General features: G+C 44.2%; 1 long non-coding RNA gene across 2 annotated transcripts; it reads right to left on the bottom strand.

The window, feature by feature from the left end:
* Positions 1 to 843: 843 nt before the first annotated feature.
* LOC123362721 lies at positions 844 to 15,432 on the bottom strand. 2 transcript variants are annotated; one of them, XR_006576536.1, is made up of 3 exons: positions 15,099 to 15,432; positions 7,615 to 7,745; positions 844 to 905 (listed from the first exon to the last, which is right to left on the bottom strand). It is a non-coding gene; the product is annotated as an uncharacterized LOC123362721 (long non-coding RNA). The 2 variants fall into 2 exon arrangements; XR_006576537.1 differs by lacking the exon at positions 844 to 905 and adding an exon at positions 2,601 to 2,739.
* Positions 15,433 to 16,295: the final 863 nt, after the last annotated feature.

The raw sequence follows: 16,295 nt of genomic DNA, 5'->3' as shown, positions 1-16,295 counted from the left end.
CTTCATCCTCACGCTGCAGGCACAGGAAGAGGAAGGCTGGGTACTAGGATCCTGTGGGCAATATTTGATACATTGAGATGCATTCTGTGTACCCCTATTATCTTTAGCATCATATGCCCTGGAAAGCACCACCCACAGTACTGTAAAGCACCCAGACCCCTGTATTAGGGGGAACCTTATATTGACTGTTCTAGACTGTAACAGAGCCTTGCGCTGCTCATGCCACAAATCAGCTGGAGACCGCTTAAAGTGCAAGCACCAGTGCCCTTTTAGTCACAATGTCAATTCCTACCACTGTCTATATACAGTCTGTTAACTCAGCCAGCAGGGGGCTACAGCCGCAGGCTCCTCCCTTTCCTCTTCCCCCTGGGGCTTCTTTCCTGCCAGCTTTATATAGCCCCTTTGCTAATAAGGCCCACAGGTATTTCTCCTCAAGCCCTCAGGCGGGCCACACCCAGTCAGTGCCAATTAATTCCCCTTAATTGGAGCTAGGCTAACAGGGGCTGGCTCAGGCCCTCCTGGCATGGTCTGGCATTGGGACTGAGAATCAGGAAAGCTGGGTTCTTCTCCCACTCCTGCCTTGCTGTGTGACTTCAGGCAAATAACTGAACAGTTCTGGTGCCTCAGTTTCCCCACATGAAATATAATATAATGATCTCTTCTGTTTCCACCTCTATAAAAATGCTTTGAGGCAGATAGATATAAGTTTGGTGTATTATATAAATCATGTCTTCATAATAATCAGTTCTAATAAAAAAATCAAGTTACATTGCCATTTATTTAGAACATCATATTTGTCAGTTTCACATACTAGATTTTTGAGTCAGCCTTCCTAGACTGGATGGCTGGTGGGCTCTTGTTCTCCTTGTTCTTATTTGTGGGAGGGGAGATTTGCTGACATACATCTATGTGAAAACAGAGAGGGAAAAGACGACTCCTGTAGAATATTGTATAAAATAGTTTTACTTTCTTTCCCGAATCTAATTTCTTGACCTGATTCCTGTGGGTATAGAGTACAACAATTACAAATTTAACATGCTCATTTATATAAAGTATTAAGCAAATTACATTCTCTGTTATAACTGGACCTGCAATGTAGCGCCATCTGGTGCATGAACAAAGAATATGATGTAACACAGAAAGATGTTTAAGGTTTAAAAATCCATACTGTCACAAGGAAAAACTGCAACATAGCTATAGCAATAATAATCCTTAGCATTATATGTGCTTTAGAAACACTGAGACCTGACCTACACTTAGAATTTAGGTCAACATAACTTATGGTACTCAGGGGTGTGAAAAATCTACTCCTCGGAGCCCCATAACTATGCCAACCTAATCCTCCAGTGTAGATGCAGCTAGGCTGACAAAAAAAAAATGCTTGCATTGACCTAGCTACTGTTGCTTGGGGAAGTGGTTTTCCTATAGTGATGGAAAAACTCCTTTCGTGGCTATGCCTCTGTAGCTCCCATAGTGTAGACAAGCCCTAAGTAATTAATCCTTAAACCATGTCAGGTAGATAAGCATGATTTCCTCATTTTGAGGACAAATATACAGGGGCAAAAAGGTTATCTGAGTTGCCTAGGGCTATAGACGCAATCAGTGTTAGAGCTGGGATTAAGCATTCCTGACTCCCCCCCTCTGTTCATATTCAACCTAACTAGAGAAAAAGGTGTGGTACATATTTAGACAAAAGTGATTGTCCAGTAGTTCCAGGGCTAGCCTGTGACTTGGGAGCTTCAGGTCTCCCTGTCTCATAACATACAAAAAATAGGACATTCAATTAAATTAAAAAGTGAGTAATTCAAAACTGACAAAAGGAAACACTTTTTTCCCCACATACTATGTAATTAGACCGTGGAACTCATTGCCACAGGAAATTGTTGAGGCTAAGACACCAAGTGGTTGCAAGAAAGCTGACCCTCTCCTGCAACTTTCCCTTCCTTCCGCTTATTATATAAGTTACACTAGCTTAAAGTCACTAACTCCTGCTTCCCAAGGTTTAAGTTACATCATTGTTTATTTTGTTCCAGAAATTGTCCTATAGTTTAGCCAGCATTTTTTTAAACCCCCAGATAATATTAGGGGCAGGGGTGAACTCCTGGGTTAACAGAAGTGAATGGCAAAACCCCCATTGACTTCAGTGGAGCCACAATTTCATCCAACATCTTCAGTTGCTATAAATTGGTGCAACTTGACTCAAGTCAATGGCACTATGTTGATCTGGCCCTAAAAGTTTAACTAAGAATAGTCATTTAGTTTTGCAGAAGAAATATGCAGGCTCTTCAGGTCTCAAAATCAAGTTCTCTTTATTTACTCTATACAATATGGAAAATATTCTATAGAGTCTATATTCTAAGGTGAAGATGAAAACATGTTTTCTCCTTGAAATAGAAACCCTCAACTCCAAAATACAGACATCAGTTTAACTTTCTTTTAAAAGTTCTCTAATGCTGACACTAATATACAGTATACACAGGCTCCATGTAAAGTGATAGCACAAGTTACAGCTATGAGGTAACTCAGAATTTCCCACAATATATGACATCTCACACAGTAAGTAGAAACAGGCAAACCTCAGAAGGGTGGAGTTTGGGGGCGGAGGGATTGGATTGGCAAACAATGCTGCTCTGAAGGTTATCTGGACTATCCCTGAAACTGCATTGGAAATCTCATGGTAAAAAGCTTGTGCGCGTCACTTCCTCTTTCATTCTGAACCAGAACGAGGCAGCGGAGAGGCTGGGGAAAGTGAAAAGCAGTTGCCAAAGGGCAAGGTGAGGGGTATCCACACTTGTTTGAATCTCAAAAACAGTTTCGTCTGGGGCAAAAGTTTGGAAGGGGTAAGTGCCGGTGTTAGCTTTTACTATTATTTAACATCTATCTTACAGTAAGACCTGGAGGCCAGCCAGATCACGGCCCCATTGTGCTAGGTACTGTAAAAACATAGTCAATGGCACCCTGTTCACCCAGGTTCACTACTCACCACGGAGGTACCTCCTTGTGGCTCATCTGGGGATTAGCTTTCAACCAGTCTGATGCCCCCTCCTTTGGTGTCTCTCTCCCTCTCTCTTCATGCCTTGGGGTCCTCCCTCTTTGTGTCTTGGCCCTCTGGCCAGGTCACTGTAGTTTTCCCCTTCCAAAGTGTCAAAGTCCCACTGGGTAGCCATCTCAGGCAGTCTTCTACTCCACTGCCCAGACTGTGGGAGGGAAACCCTCTCCCACACTCTACTCTGAGGTCCAGCCCAGGGACCCTATGTCTAGCAACCACAGTCTACACAATCCCAGACCCTGTTGCTGTTTCCTGCGTCTCTTCAGGCCAACCTCCAGGTTACCACTGGAGCTTCCTCTGCTCCCCAAAGCTACTTTCCCCTCTCAGTGTCTTACCAGAGTCTGTAATCCAAGGCAGGATCCCAGGGCCTACTCTCCCCCTAGAACGCCTCTGTAGTTAACACCCCCTTCCCCCCCCCAGGGAGTAGATGCAGACCTTCTCCCTACAGCCCTCTCTTACTACTAACTTTCTGTCTTTATGAGCCTATCCCAGCTCCTCTACCAGCTGGGCTTGATCAGCCATTAGGCCGTGGCTCCCCTTCAGGTGAAGCCTATAAGTTAATTGGCCTATTTTACCCTTCCAGGCCTTGTGTGGGGTGGATACCCCATCACACACCCTCTACTCCAAACAGTGTACACTCTAAAACTCCTTATTTTATCTAAAGATGAGACTAAACCAAAGCCCAGATCCAAATGCTCCTAAACTTTGAGGTGTTCCAAACCTGAACCTAGAGATAGATCCACATTGTGCAGGTGACCAATCAAAGTCCTTGATTTGGACACCCCTGAATTTTCAGCTGTTCAAAATCAAGATCCTAAATTTGCAGTTTGAGTCCACATTCAAGCAGAAGCAGAACCAAACTTGGTTGCAGTCCTTTCTTGGCTATGTAAATGCTATGATATTTAACATGTAAGGCTTTGTCTACCCACAGAACAGTTATTCTGGTAGAATGTAGCAGTATTGTTAAAGCAGTACAACCCTCGTAGCATGGGAGCAGTTATACCAATATAAATGTGCTTATCCCGGTATAGTTTTATAATAGACTATACCAGTGAAAGCACTTTTATACCAGTATAACTGTGCCCCACACTAAGGTTTGTATTGGTATAACTACATCAGGAAAAAATCACACCCCGACCAACAGTTATACTAATACGCAAAGTGTGGGTAGACCAGACCTGAGTTATGGTAACTTCTCTAAACATGTGTGACTCATCATTAGGCTCAGTCGAGGATCAACATTTCATGTTCCCTAGTTTTATCTTAATCTGTTCGCTCCCCCCTTAGGGTTTTCTAGTCTGGGAAAGAAGATTTATTTCTTAAATGTGTTAGCTACAAAATGTTAACAGAGACTGGTAATGGAAAGGAACTTTATGTACATTCACCACTTTAAATCACTAGAATAGCATAAAGCAGCTTCAGCGCAGATAAGAATCAGGGCCCTGGCATATAAACAGGCCACAATTCCCTCCTAGGATTCAACTCACCCAGATAATGTGTTAAAATATGACACGTCTGTCTACACTAGGATTTTTAAATGTGTTAGTTAAAATATTTTAGCTCACACATATTAAAAATACACCTTTTTTCCTAATCTAAGAGTGCTCAGTCCACCAACCAAAAAACGGGCTCTACTGTATTCAATGCTGTAAAACAAAAATCCTTAGTTAGATTTTCTCCATAAATTATCAGTCCCACTTCACTTACACAGTCAATAAAGTTTACTACGATGTTCCCAACTTAGAGAGCGTATCACTGTAAAGGAGTGTATCGGGTCTCAAAGAGGAATTTGTTATATGCCAGTAAGAAAATAACAGCACATCAGCACCTTTATATTATAATGAACTTTTGTCCTGCCACTAAGTAATTTAATCAAATTTGAGAGAAGAAATAATGTTTCAATTGAACCAGGGCCGGCTCCAGACCCCAGCACGCCAAGCGCGCGCTTGGGGCGGCATTTTGCCGGCAGGGCGGCAGGCGGCTCCGGCGGACCTTCCGCAGTTATGCCTGCGGGAAGTCCACCGGAGGCGCGGGACCAGCGCACCTCCCGCAGGCATAACTGCGGAGGGTTCGCTGGTCCCGCGGCTCGGGTGGACCTCCCGCAGGCATGACTGCGGAAGGTCCGCCGGAGCCGCCTGCCGCCCTCCCAGTGCACCCTCCGCAGGCACGCCTGCAAGAGGTCCCCTGCATGCCGCCCTGCTTGGGGCGGCCAAATTACTAGAGCCACCCCTGAGTTGAACAATGGCGTTCGCACTTTGAAAATGCACTGCAGAGTAGCTCTAGGGTGCTCTAAAAGGATAAGAAGGACCATAAACAAAGGGTAACATTATGAAAAAGGTATCCATCAAAACTAGCCTTTTTTCCTAGTTGCAAATAATACTCCAACAGATTGTGATTGTTATAAATATATCAGTCATTAAAAATTGTTCACTCGATAATCGCCACAAACAGATTTCAACCTATGGATCGTTTACAAACTGTTTGTAGTCATTCTTTAATTGAGTATTAACTATTTTTACACAGTATGACTGAGCAGCTACATCACATGATACTGTTTCTGTTTTCTGATTGGATGACTGAACCACAGACAGGGATAAAAGCAACCATTCAGGCTTTGATTTTGTCATGGAGTAGACTGGGGAGGGAACATCAGTCAGAAAGGGCAGGAAATAAGCAGGCCTAGAAAATGTTAGGATGTTTCAAATCTGTCCCTGCCCTTTGCTGCACAGGAAAGAGGATTATATCTGACTTTGCACATGGATCTCAGATTTTAAAATATCCCAGTGAGGGAGAAGAGAAGACATATAAGCCATATTTATTGGCTGCTTAGCAGACCCTGTTCATTTGCCTCTTGTCCCATTGTATTTGTGTACACTTATATGTGCAGTGTTATTTGGGTAGGGTACAGACCCTTATCCTTGTCCCCTTTGTTTGATCAACTGCCTTAGTGCCAGGCCTCTGGCCAGAGACATTTGGAGAAGCTGTTTGTGTAGCCTCCTACAGCATATACAACACACAATTTTGTGACTGAAATCGGCTGTCTCCAGTTTATGTTGTGATCTCACCAACTAAGCTCAACATGGCCAAAACTCCTAAACTCTCTCCACTTCTGCTATTGTCTATTGCTCTCTACAAACCTCCAGGAGGAGGAGATTTCCCCAAGGTCATGAGACTGTCTGAGGAGGAGGATTGATGTGTTGTCAACAGTAATGGAGAATGGTAGAAGGAGAGACTGTTTAGGAGGAGGGATAGCTCAGTGGTTTGAGCATTGGCCTGTTAAACCTAGGGTTGTGAGTTCAATCCTTGAGGGAACCATTTGGGGCAAAAATCTGTCTGGGGATTTTTCCTGCTTTGAGCAGGGGGTTGGACTAGATGATCTCCTGAGGTCCCTTCCAACCCTGATATTCTATGAAAGTTAGGCTGTCTATTAGGAAAATCTCCTGTCAGTGAAATCTATTTGGCTAGAGAATTGTCTCCCATGAAGATGACGGGAGCCCCAGTTGCTGGGATATTTAAAACTACACTAAATAATGAACTAGTAAATGTCATGGTTGGCAAAAATACCTGCATCTGCAGGATGGATCTAAATGACCTATCAATAATAATCTTTTGCATCCATAATATCTACCTACACTTCTGTAATAAAGTGTGTTATCAGTGTTGGATATGAACCAGTATGCTTTGTAGGGATAAAACCTAATTCTGATGTGCAAATGCTTTCAAATGAGCCGCAGTTACAAACAGGGAAATACAGAGGGTAGAGTTTATATGACTGTTTACAAGAATGTCATTATTACCGTGCTATAAAACACAAAGGAATGTGACCAGACTAGCACAGAACATCAAAAGAATTGTAGAGTCATTTTAATTAGTTACTAGAAACTAAGTCAGGTTCTGCACTTTTGGAGCTATATGGTTCTACTTTGTTCATGGATTTAAGCTATTTAGCAACCTTTAAACAAATTGCAGTAAGTTAGGGGCTTATCCTAAGTGGTGCTTAGTGCTCCCAGCTCTCCAGCTGGAGAATACATCCTATACATAGGTTACATTAAAGAAAGATGCAAGTAAAGCCATCAGGCCTGCTTCTCTGCCGCCTTGTCACCTTGTGTAGACGTTTACACCTGTGCAGCATCAGTGAAAAGCCAGAACAATAGCATTCCATACCCACTGTGCACAAGGTGTGAGACTCACTTGCGCACAGATTACATTGCATAGACTGACAGATGTAAACAAGCATGATGGGTTGTTACATATACAGAGTGCTAAAATTATACTCTTTTTATGCCATATACAAGTTATGCTTATCTTTAGCAGGAAACTGGGGCAGATTTACAAAGCCACAAATGAAAATCAATGGCAGTTGGCATCTAACAGCCATTATTGCCTTTGAAAATCTGTCCCATGGTGTTTCAAATCTGCTCCAGTATTATATTTTCTTTTCCTTTAACACTTTTCCAGTAGTTATTCTTTTCTAAGATACTACCTAGCTACCATAATACCATAGATTAGATTCATATTGTCTTTTATTGAAGACATTGATTACAACACTTTACTATCCAATATACCTTTCAGGTTCTTATACGGCATCCATCATCTTGTTATTGGAGGGCCTATGGGCCTTATTCTTGGAGGTACTGTGCACCTGCAGCTCCCATTGAAGGCCAAGCCATCTGTTTTTTTAATGCAGATCTTCATGCTTGTATGAACATAACACATGAAATGAAATTTATTTTAGATAAATGGGATTTCAAAGAATGGAAGGTTTTTTTGTGCAGGTGATGCACATCAGAGAATATCACCTCCGGGGTGTCTAACCCTCAGATCAAGATAAACAGAACTCTCTCCCCCACCCCTCTTTCTCAATCACAGTGGAAAGCACCACCATTCTGCCTGTCACTCAGGTGCATAACCTGAGCATCATCTTCAGTTTGGGCCTCTCCCTACAGCCTCACATCCAGGCTATTTCTAAGTCTTGCTGATTCTTTCTAAATGACATTCTAAGATAATGGCCCTTCTTTATCCATCCACCCAGCTAAAACTCTCAGCCAAGTTCTCATTATCTCACTTCCTGATTACTGCAACTGCTTCTCTCTGGCCTTGACAAATGAAGCCTTGCCCCTCTCATATCCATTCAGAATGCTGCTGCAAAGCTCATTTTCCAAGCCTGCTGTTTTGACCATGTCACCCCTCTCATTGAATCCCTCCACTGATCCCCATTTTCTTTTACATCAAACTCAAGCTGCTTGTATTCACTTTCAAGACTCTTCACAATCAGTCCCTACCCTACCCATCATCTCTCACTTGCTATCAAGTGGATGGATTCTTCGACCATGGAATGGTGTTCCAAGAAGGAGGAGTGCTAGGCAGAGACGGGCTCCACCTAACGAGGAGAGGGAAGAGCATCTTCGCAAGCAGGCTGGCTAACCTAGTGAGGAGGGCTTTAAACAAGGTTCACTGGGGGAAGGAGACCAAAGCCCTGAGGTAAGTGGAGAAATGGGATACTGGGAGGAAGCACGAGTAGGAGAGTGCAAGAGGGGAGCACTCCTGTTTCAGACTGAGAAAGCAGGACAATCAGCGAGTTATCTTAAGTGCCTATACACAAATGCAAGAAGCCTGGGAAACAAGCAGGGAGAACTGGAAGTCCTGGCACAGTCAAGGAACTATGATGTGATTGGAATAACAGAGACTTTGTGGGATAATTCACATGACTGGAGTACTGTCATGGATGGATATAAACTGTTCAGGAAGGACAGGTAGGGCGGAAAAGGTAGGGGAGTTGCATTGTATGTAAGAGAGCAGTATGACTGCTCAGAGCTCTGGTATGAAACTGCAGAAAAACCTGAGAGTCTCTGGTTTAAGATTAGAAGTGTGAGCAACAAGGGTGATGTCATGGTGGGAGTCTACTATAGACCACCAGACCAGGGGGATGAGGTGGACGAGGCTTTCTTCTGGCAACTAGCAGAAGTTACTAGATCGCAGGCCCTGGTTTTCATGGGAGACTTTAATCACCCTGATATCTGCTGGGAGAGCAATACAGCAGTGCACAGACAATCCAGGAAGTTTTTGGAAAGTGTAGGGGACAATTTCCTGGTGCAAGTGCTGGAGGAACCAACTAGTGGCAGAGCTCTTCTAGACCTGCTGCTCACAAACTGGGAAGAATTAGTAGGGGAAGCAAAAGTGGATGGGAACCTGGGAGACAATGACCATGAGATGGTCGAGTTCAGGATCCTGACACAAGGAAGAAAGGAGAGCAGCAGAATACAGACCCTAGACTTCAGAAAAGCAGACTTTGACTCCCTTGGAGAACTGATGGGCAGGATCCCCTGGGAGAATAACATGAGGGGGAAAGGAGTCCAGGAGAGCTGGCTGTATTTTAAAGAATCCTTATTGAGGTTGCAGGAAAAAAACATCCTGATGTGTAGAAAGAATAGTAAATATGGCAGGCAACCAGCTTGGCTTAACAGTGAAATCCTTGCTGATCTTAAATGCAAAAAAGCAGCTTACAAGAAGTGGAAGATTGGACAAATGACCAGGGAGGAGTATAAAAATATTGCTCAGGCATGCAGGAGTGAAATCAGGAAGGCCAAATCACACTTGGAGTTGCAGCTAGCAAGAGATGTTAAGAGTAACAAGAAGGGTTTCTTCAGGTATGTTAGCAACAAGAGGAAAGTCAAGGAAAGTGTGGGCCCCTTACTGAATGAGGGAGGCAACCTAGTGACAGAGGATATGGAAAAAGCTAATGTACTCAACGCTTTTTTTGCCTCTGTCTTCACAAACAAGGTCAGTTCCCAAACTGCTACACTGGGCAGTACAGTAACGGGAGGAGGTGACCAGTCCTCTGTGGAGAAAGAAGTGATTTGGGACTATTTAGAAAAAAACTGGACGAGCACAAGTCCATGGGGCTGGATGCACTGCAGCCGAGGGTGCTAAAGGAGTTGGCGGATGTGATTGCAGAGCCATTGGCCATTATCTTTGAAAAGTCATGGTGATTGGGGGAGGTCCCAGATGACTGGAAAAAGGCTAATGTAGTGCCCATCTTTAAAAAGGAGAAGAAGGAGAATCCGGGGAACTACAGGCTAGTCAGCCTCACCTCAGTCCCTGGAAAAATCATGGAGCAAGTCCTCAAGGAATTAATTCTGAAGCACTTAGAGGAGAGGAAAGTGATCAGAAACAGTCAGCATGGATTCACCAAGGGCAAGTCATGCCTGACTAACCTAATTGCCTTCTATGAGAATATAACTGGGTCTGTGGATGTGTTATTTCTTGACTTTAGCAAAGCGTTTGATACAAGCAGCAAAGAGTCCTGTGGCACCTTATAGACTAACAGACGTTTTGGAGCATGAGCTTTCGTGAGTGAATACCCACTTCGTCGGATGCATGTAGTGGAAACCTCCAAGGGCAGGTATATATATGCAAGCAAGAAGCAGGCTAGAGATAACGAGGTTAGTTCAGTCAGGGAGGATGAGGCCCTCTTCTAGCAGCTGAGGTGTGAAAACCAAGGGAGGAGAAACTGGTTTTGTAGTTGGCAAGCCATTCACAGTCTTTGTTTAATCCTGAGCTGATGGTGTCAAATTTGCAGATGAACTGAAGCTCAGCAGTTTCTCTTTGAAGTCTGGTCCTGAAGTTTTTTTGCTGCAGGATGGCCACCTTAAGATCTGCTATTGTGTGGCCAGGGAGGTTGAAGTGTTCTCCTACAGGTTTTTGTATATTGCCATTCCTAATATATGATGTGTGTCCATTTATCCTTTTCTGTAGAGACTGTCCAGTTTGGCCGATGTACATAGCAGAGGGGCATTGCTGGCATATGATGGCGTATATTACATTGGTGGACGTGCAGGTGAATGAACTGGTGATGGTGTGGCTGATCTGGTTAGGTCCTGTGATGGTGTCACTGGTGTAGATATGTGGGCAGAGTTGGCATTGAGGTTTGTTGCATGGATTGGTCCCTGAGTTAGAGTTACTATGGTGCGGTGTGCAGTTACTGGTGAGAATATGCTTCAGGTTGGCAGGTTGTCTGTGGGTGAGGACTGACCTGCCACCCAAGGCCTGTGAAAGTGTGGGATCATTGTCCAGGATGGGTTGTAGATCCCTGATGATGTGTTGGAGGGGTTTTAGCTGGGGACTGCATGTGATGGCCAGTGGAGTCCTGTTGGTTTCTTTCTTGGGTTTGTCTTGCAGTAGGAGGCCTCTGGGTAAACGTCTGGCTCTGTTGATCTGTTTCCTTATTTCCTCGTGTGGGTATTGTAGTTTTGAGAATGCTTGGTGGAGATTTTGTAGGTGTTGGTCTCTGTCTGAGGGGTTAGAGCAGATGCGGTTGTACCTCAGTGCTTGGCTGTAGACAATGGATCGTGTGGTGTGCCCGGGATGGAAGCTGGAGGCATGAAGGTAGGCATAGCGGTCGGTAGGTTTTCGGTTTAAGGTAGTGTTAATGTGACCATCGCTTATTTGCACCGTGGTGTCTAGGAAGTGGACCTCCCGTGTAGATTGGTCCAGGCTGAGGTTGATGGTGGGGTGGAAGCTGTTGAAATCGTGGTGGAATTTTTCCCAGAGTCTCCTTCCCATGGGTCCAGATGATGAAGATGTCATCAATGTAGCATAGGTAGAGAAGGGGCGTGAGTGGACGTGAGCTGAGGAAGCGTTGTTCCAGGTCAGCCATAAAAATGTTGGCATATTGTGGGGCTATGCGGGTGCCCATAGCGGTGCCACTGATCTGGAGGTATATATTGTCATCAAATTTGAAACAGTTGTGTGTGAGGATAAAGGCACAGAGCTCAGCAACCAGTTGTGCTGTGGCATCATCAGGGATACTGTTCCTGACAGCTTGTATTCCATCTGTGTGTGGGATGTTTGTGTAGAGAGCCTCTACATCCATGGTGGCCAGGATGGTGTTTTCTGGAAGGTTACCAATGCATTGTAGTTTCCTCAGGAAATCAGTGGTGTCACGGAGATAGCTGGGAGTGCTGGTGGCATAGGGTCTGAGTAGAGAGACTTTTGATACAGTCTCCCACAGTATTCTTGCCAGCAAGTTAAAGAAGTATGGGCTGGATGAATGGACTATAAGGTGGATAGAAAGCTGGCTAGATCGTTGGGCTCAACGGGTAGTGATCAATGGCTCCATGTCTAGTTGGCAGCCAGTTTCAAGCGGAGTGCCCCAAGGGTCGGTCCTGGGGCTGGTTTTCTCCAATATCTCCATTAATGATCTGGAGGATGGTGTGGACTGCACTCTCAGCAAGTTTGCGGATGACACTAAACTGGGAGGAGTGGTAGATACGCTGGAGGGTAGGGATAGGATACAGAGGGACCTAGACAAATTAGAGGATTGGGCCAAAAGAAACCTGATGAGGTTCAACAAGGACAAATGCAGAGTCCTGCACTTAGGACGAAAGAATCCCATTCACTGTTACAGACTAGGGACCAAATGGCTAGGAAGCAGTTCTGCAGAAAAGGACCTAGGGGTTATAGTGGATGAGAAGCTGGATATGAGTCGATAGTGTGCCCTTGTTGCCAAGAAGACTAACAGCATTTTTGGCTGTATAAGTAGGGGCATTGCCAGCAGATGGAGGGACGTGATCATTCCCCTCTATTTGACATTGGTGAGGCCTCGTCTGGAGTACTGTGTCCAGTTTGGGGCCCCACACTACAAGAAGGATGTGGGAAAATTAGAAAGAGTCCAGCGGAGGGCAACAAAAATGATTAGGGGGCTGGAGCACATGACTTGTGAGGAGAGGCTGAGGGAACTGGGATTGTTTAGTCTGCAGAAGAGAAGAATGAGGGGGGGATTTGATAGCTGCTTTCAACTACCTAAAAGGGGGTTCCAAAGAGGATGGATCTAGACTGTTCTCAGTGGTACCAGATGACAGAACAAGGAGTAATGGTCTCAAGTTGCAGTGGGGGAGGTTTAGGTTGGATATTAGGAAAAACTTTTTTACTAGGAGGGTGGTGAAGCACTGGAATGGGTTACCTAGGGAGGCTGAGTGAATCTCCTTCCTTAGAGGTTTTTAAAGTCAGGCTTGACAAAGCCCTGGCTGGGATGATTTAGTTGGGAATTGGTCTTGCCTTGAGCAGAGGGTTGGACTAGATGACCTCCTGAGGTCCCTTCCAACCCTGATATTCTATGAGTCTATGATCAATCTGTTGATACATACCTCTGCTTGGCCCATCATGTCAGCCTCCATCACCCACTTGTTAAATTTTCCTACAGGCATCCTTGTGCTTTCTCCCATGCTTCCCCACATGCTTGGGAGGAGCTCCCCATAAACATTCACAAAGCTGCCTCAATATCCACCTTCAAATCCCTCCTCAAAATACTACTTTGTCATGACCTGCTGCACCCTGGCTGGGATGATTTAGTTGGGGATTGGTCCTGCTTTGAGCACGGGGTTGGACTAGATGACCTCCTGAGGTCCCTTCCAACCCTGATATTCTATGAGGCCTACCAAAAAAATTGACAACAGTCAGGCAACTGGTGAGTTGAGACCACTGCCTACCATGCTGACCAATACTGTCTCACTGTATCCCCTACCTGTCTGTATCTATCTGTTGTCTCTTGTCTTATACTTAGATTGCAAACTCTTTGGGACAGGGACTGTTTTTTTTGTTCTGTGTTGTCCAGAACCTAGCAGAATGGGGCCCTGATCCATGACTAGGGCTCCTAAGCACTACAGTGCTAATAAAATACTGTAGTAATAATAACATCAGTAATACCTAATATCCCAGAACCAGCTTTTCAGCTAAGAAGGCTTCATATACACAGGGTTCTACTTTAATCAGTTGATGCCTTCTGGTAGTGGCACTGTCTGCTCTACAGATCTCAGGAACCACTGCATTTAGAACTGGTCAAAATATTTTTGTCAAAAAGCAATTCAACAGGAAATGGTTTTACATTGAAAATGAAAGTTTTCAGAGAAAAGTATCGATGACATTTTCCTGGGAGTCGATAAAGGCACAGAAACCAAATCCCCAAAAGATTTACCAAAAATAGTTTTTGAAAACCAAAAATGTTTCATTTTGTGGTTTCCTTTGGTTGAAACACTAAAAACCATTCACAGGAAATATAGACAAAAGTTAAATATTTGCCAAAAAATAGTTGACACTTTTCGACCAGCTTAACTTGTGTTGTTTCTCAACCATGGAAGGACTTCTTGGATCTTCAGTGCAGCTGTCAAAGGAGGCTGCTGCGTCTTCCCTCACATCATGAGCATGTGGGGACCAGCTACCACTCCAGAACACTTAGTAGGATTAGCAGGACAGCAGCCTGCCTTGACATCACCCTTGATGATGCGAGTAGGAAAATCAACCAGTTGAAGCCCCACAAAAACATCAAGAATTGGGGGGACAGTGTGCAGGCCTCCAAGTCACCACCTCCATAAGACTCCTACTAGATAGAGACTGGGGCAGTAGAGAGATGGTGCCAGTGTGGTGGAAAACACAGGTCACTGGTGGATGGGACCTGTAGGAGGGAGGACCTGGGGTCTGGTCGGGCATTTTGAGAAGCTGGAAGCTCCAACCCAAGTACATCCAAAACACAAGATGGACCTAGATGTGAAGGTCTAAATTTGAACATTTTCCATCCCACACGTGGGAGCTGGATATGGAGTCTGGATTCAAATCCATTACATTTGCTGTTGTGATTTGTTCAGGACATTGGCTGACACAATCAGAGAGTTGTTAAAGGAATATGTCCCTTTTTTAATGCTTTCTTTAGTGGAGGATTCAGTCAGATTTTACTTCCAAGGTAGACAGGACATGATCTGATAGATTAATGGAGTCTATTTATTTCTGAGTTTGCAAGATGACACTTTGGAAGTTACAAGTTGGCCTGTTTTTGAATAGTTATTGTGTAGAGGGAAAATGGATAGAGTATAAATGAAGTTTTCAAAAGTGCATAATAAATACAATTTTTCATATGGATATCACCACTGTATATGTGTTATATATATATATGCCACATAAATAAATAAACCAATATACACACAATTTGAAAGTTCATGGTGAATGAAAAACACTTCTCTGTCAAAGCAGTTAAATACTCAGATATTAAAACTCATACTTGAGACCACAGCACTCTCATAATTGCCACTCAGCCTTTTGAGACACCAACTTCTAGTCTCTTGTGCTTTTTTGTTTGTTTGTTTTTGTTTAATTAAATGAATTTGTGGTTGGTTTGAAAGCTCTGTTTTTCCACAGAGCAGCTACAGCTGCACTGAAAATGTCCCCTGCGCTATCTTGCTAACTTGCCTCTACTTTGACTTGTAAAGACTACATCTAGCAGATACCTAGATTCACTTTATAATTTTTCCAGTAGTACACAAAAAAAATAAAGGTTTCTGACTCCCAGCCTCTGTCCAAGGATCAGATGGTTAGTCACTGGAAATAAGAATCTTTCCTACTTTTGTAGCAATCAGCATTAGCCAGAGTTCCGGGCTGATTATGACTTCCCAAATTCCAGATGCAGAATCTCACAGACAACATTCTCGCTCTCAATTTTATGTGGCAGCATCCCTCTGCAACAGTGCAGTGTGTGTGTGTGTGTGTGTGTGTGTGTGTGTGTGTGTGTGTGTGTGTGTGTGTGTGTGTGTAATAGAGCACTGAAATAGTAATATTAAGGTTCAGATATAGCTACACAAAAGCAAGGTTTTAAGTTGTGGTAGTAAACACAGTTTGACATACAGCCCGTATGATCTTATATCACGGAGCCTCAATACAAATGATTATCTTCCTTCCTGTCTGGGACACAATACCAAGGCACTCGGAAAGTGAAATGCAAAGTCACACCAGGTCCTTCCAACCACTGACGTTGAGTGGTGGAGCCTCACAAGAAGAAGAAGAGTGAGCAAGCCAGGCAGGGGCCCTCTGTAACCTCTGTGCAGAGCTTCAGAAGGATCCCAGCACAAGCTCCAAACAGGCCTGCACATATGTGGTTTGGGGTGGAGACATACAATCATGGTTCCTCAGATCCACTGGCCCTAACACTACATACAGAGGCTGTGGAACACCAGCTGCTCTTCCAGCCTGTGGGCTGGGATAGCAACCAGAGAAGGGTCACATAGTGCAGCTCCATGAGATGCCTGTGGATTTGGGGAGGTGAATTTCAGACCTCGTAAACTCTTTGCCATGCACTGCCCAAAGCCCAAGTCAGTTAACTGAGCTTCATACAGGTGGAGTGAATTCTGCCCTAAGTGATTAAATACAGTGAATTAAACCTTAAATCCTAATGTCCTTGGAGCGGTCTGACCCTTAACATTAT

The sequence above is a fragment of the Mauremys mutica genome, chromosome 2 (assembly GCF_020497125.1).
Source record: "Mauremys mutica isolate MM-2020 ecotype Southern chromosome 2, ASM2049712v1, whole genome shotgun sequence".
NCBI classification, from domain to species: domain Eukaryota; kingdom Metazoa; phylum Chordata; order Testudines; family Geoemydidae; genus Mauremys; species Mauremys mutica.
This window is presented reverse-complemented; position numbering and strand designations above follow the sequence as displayed.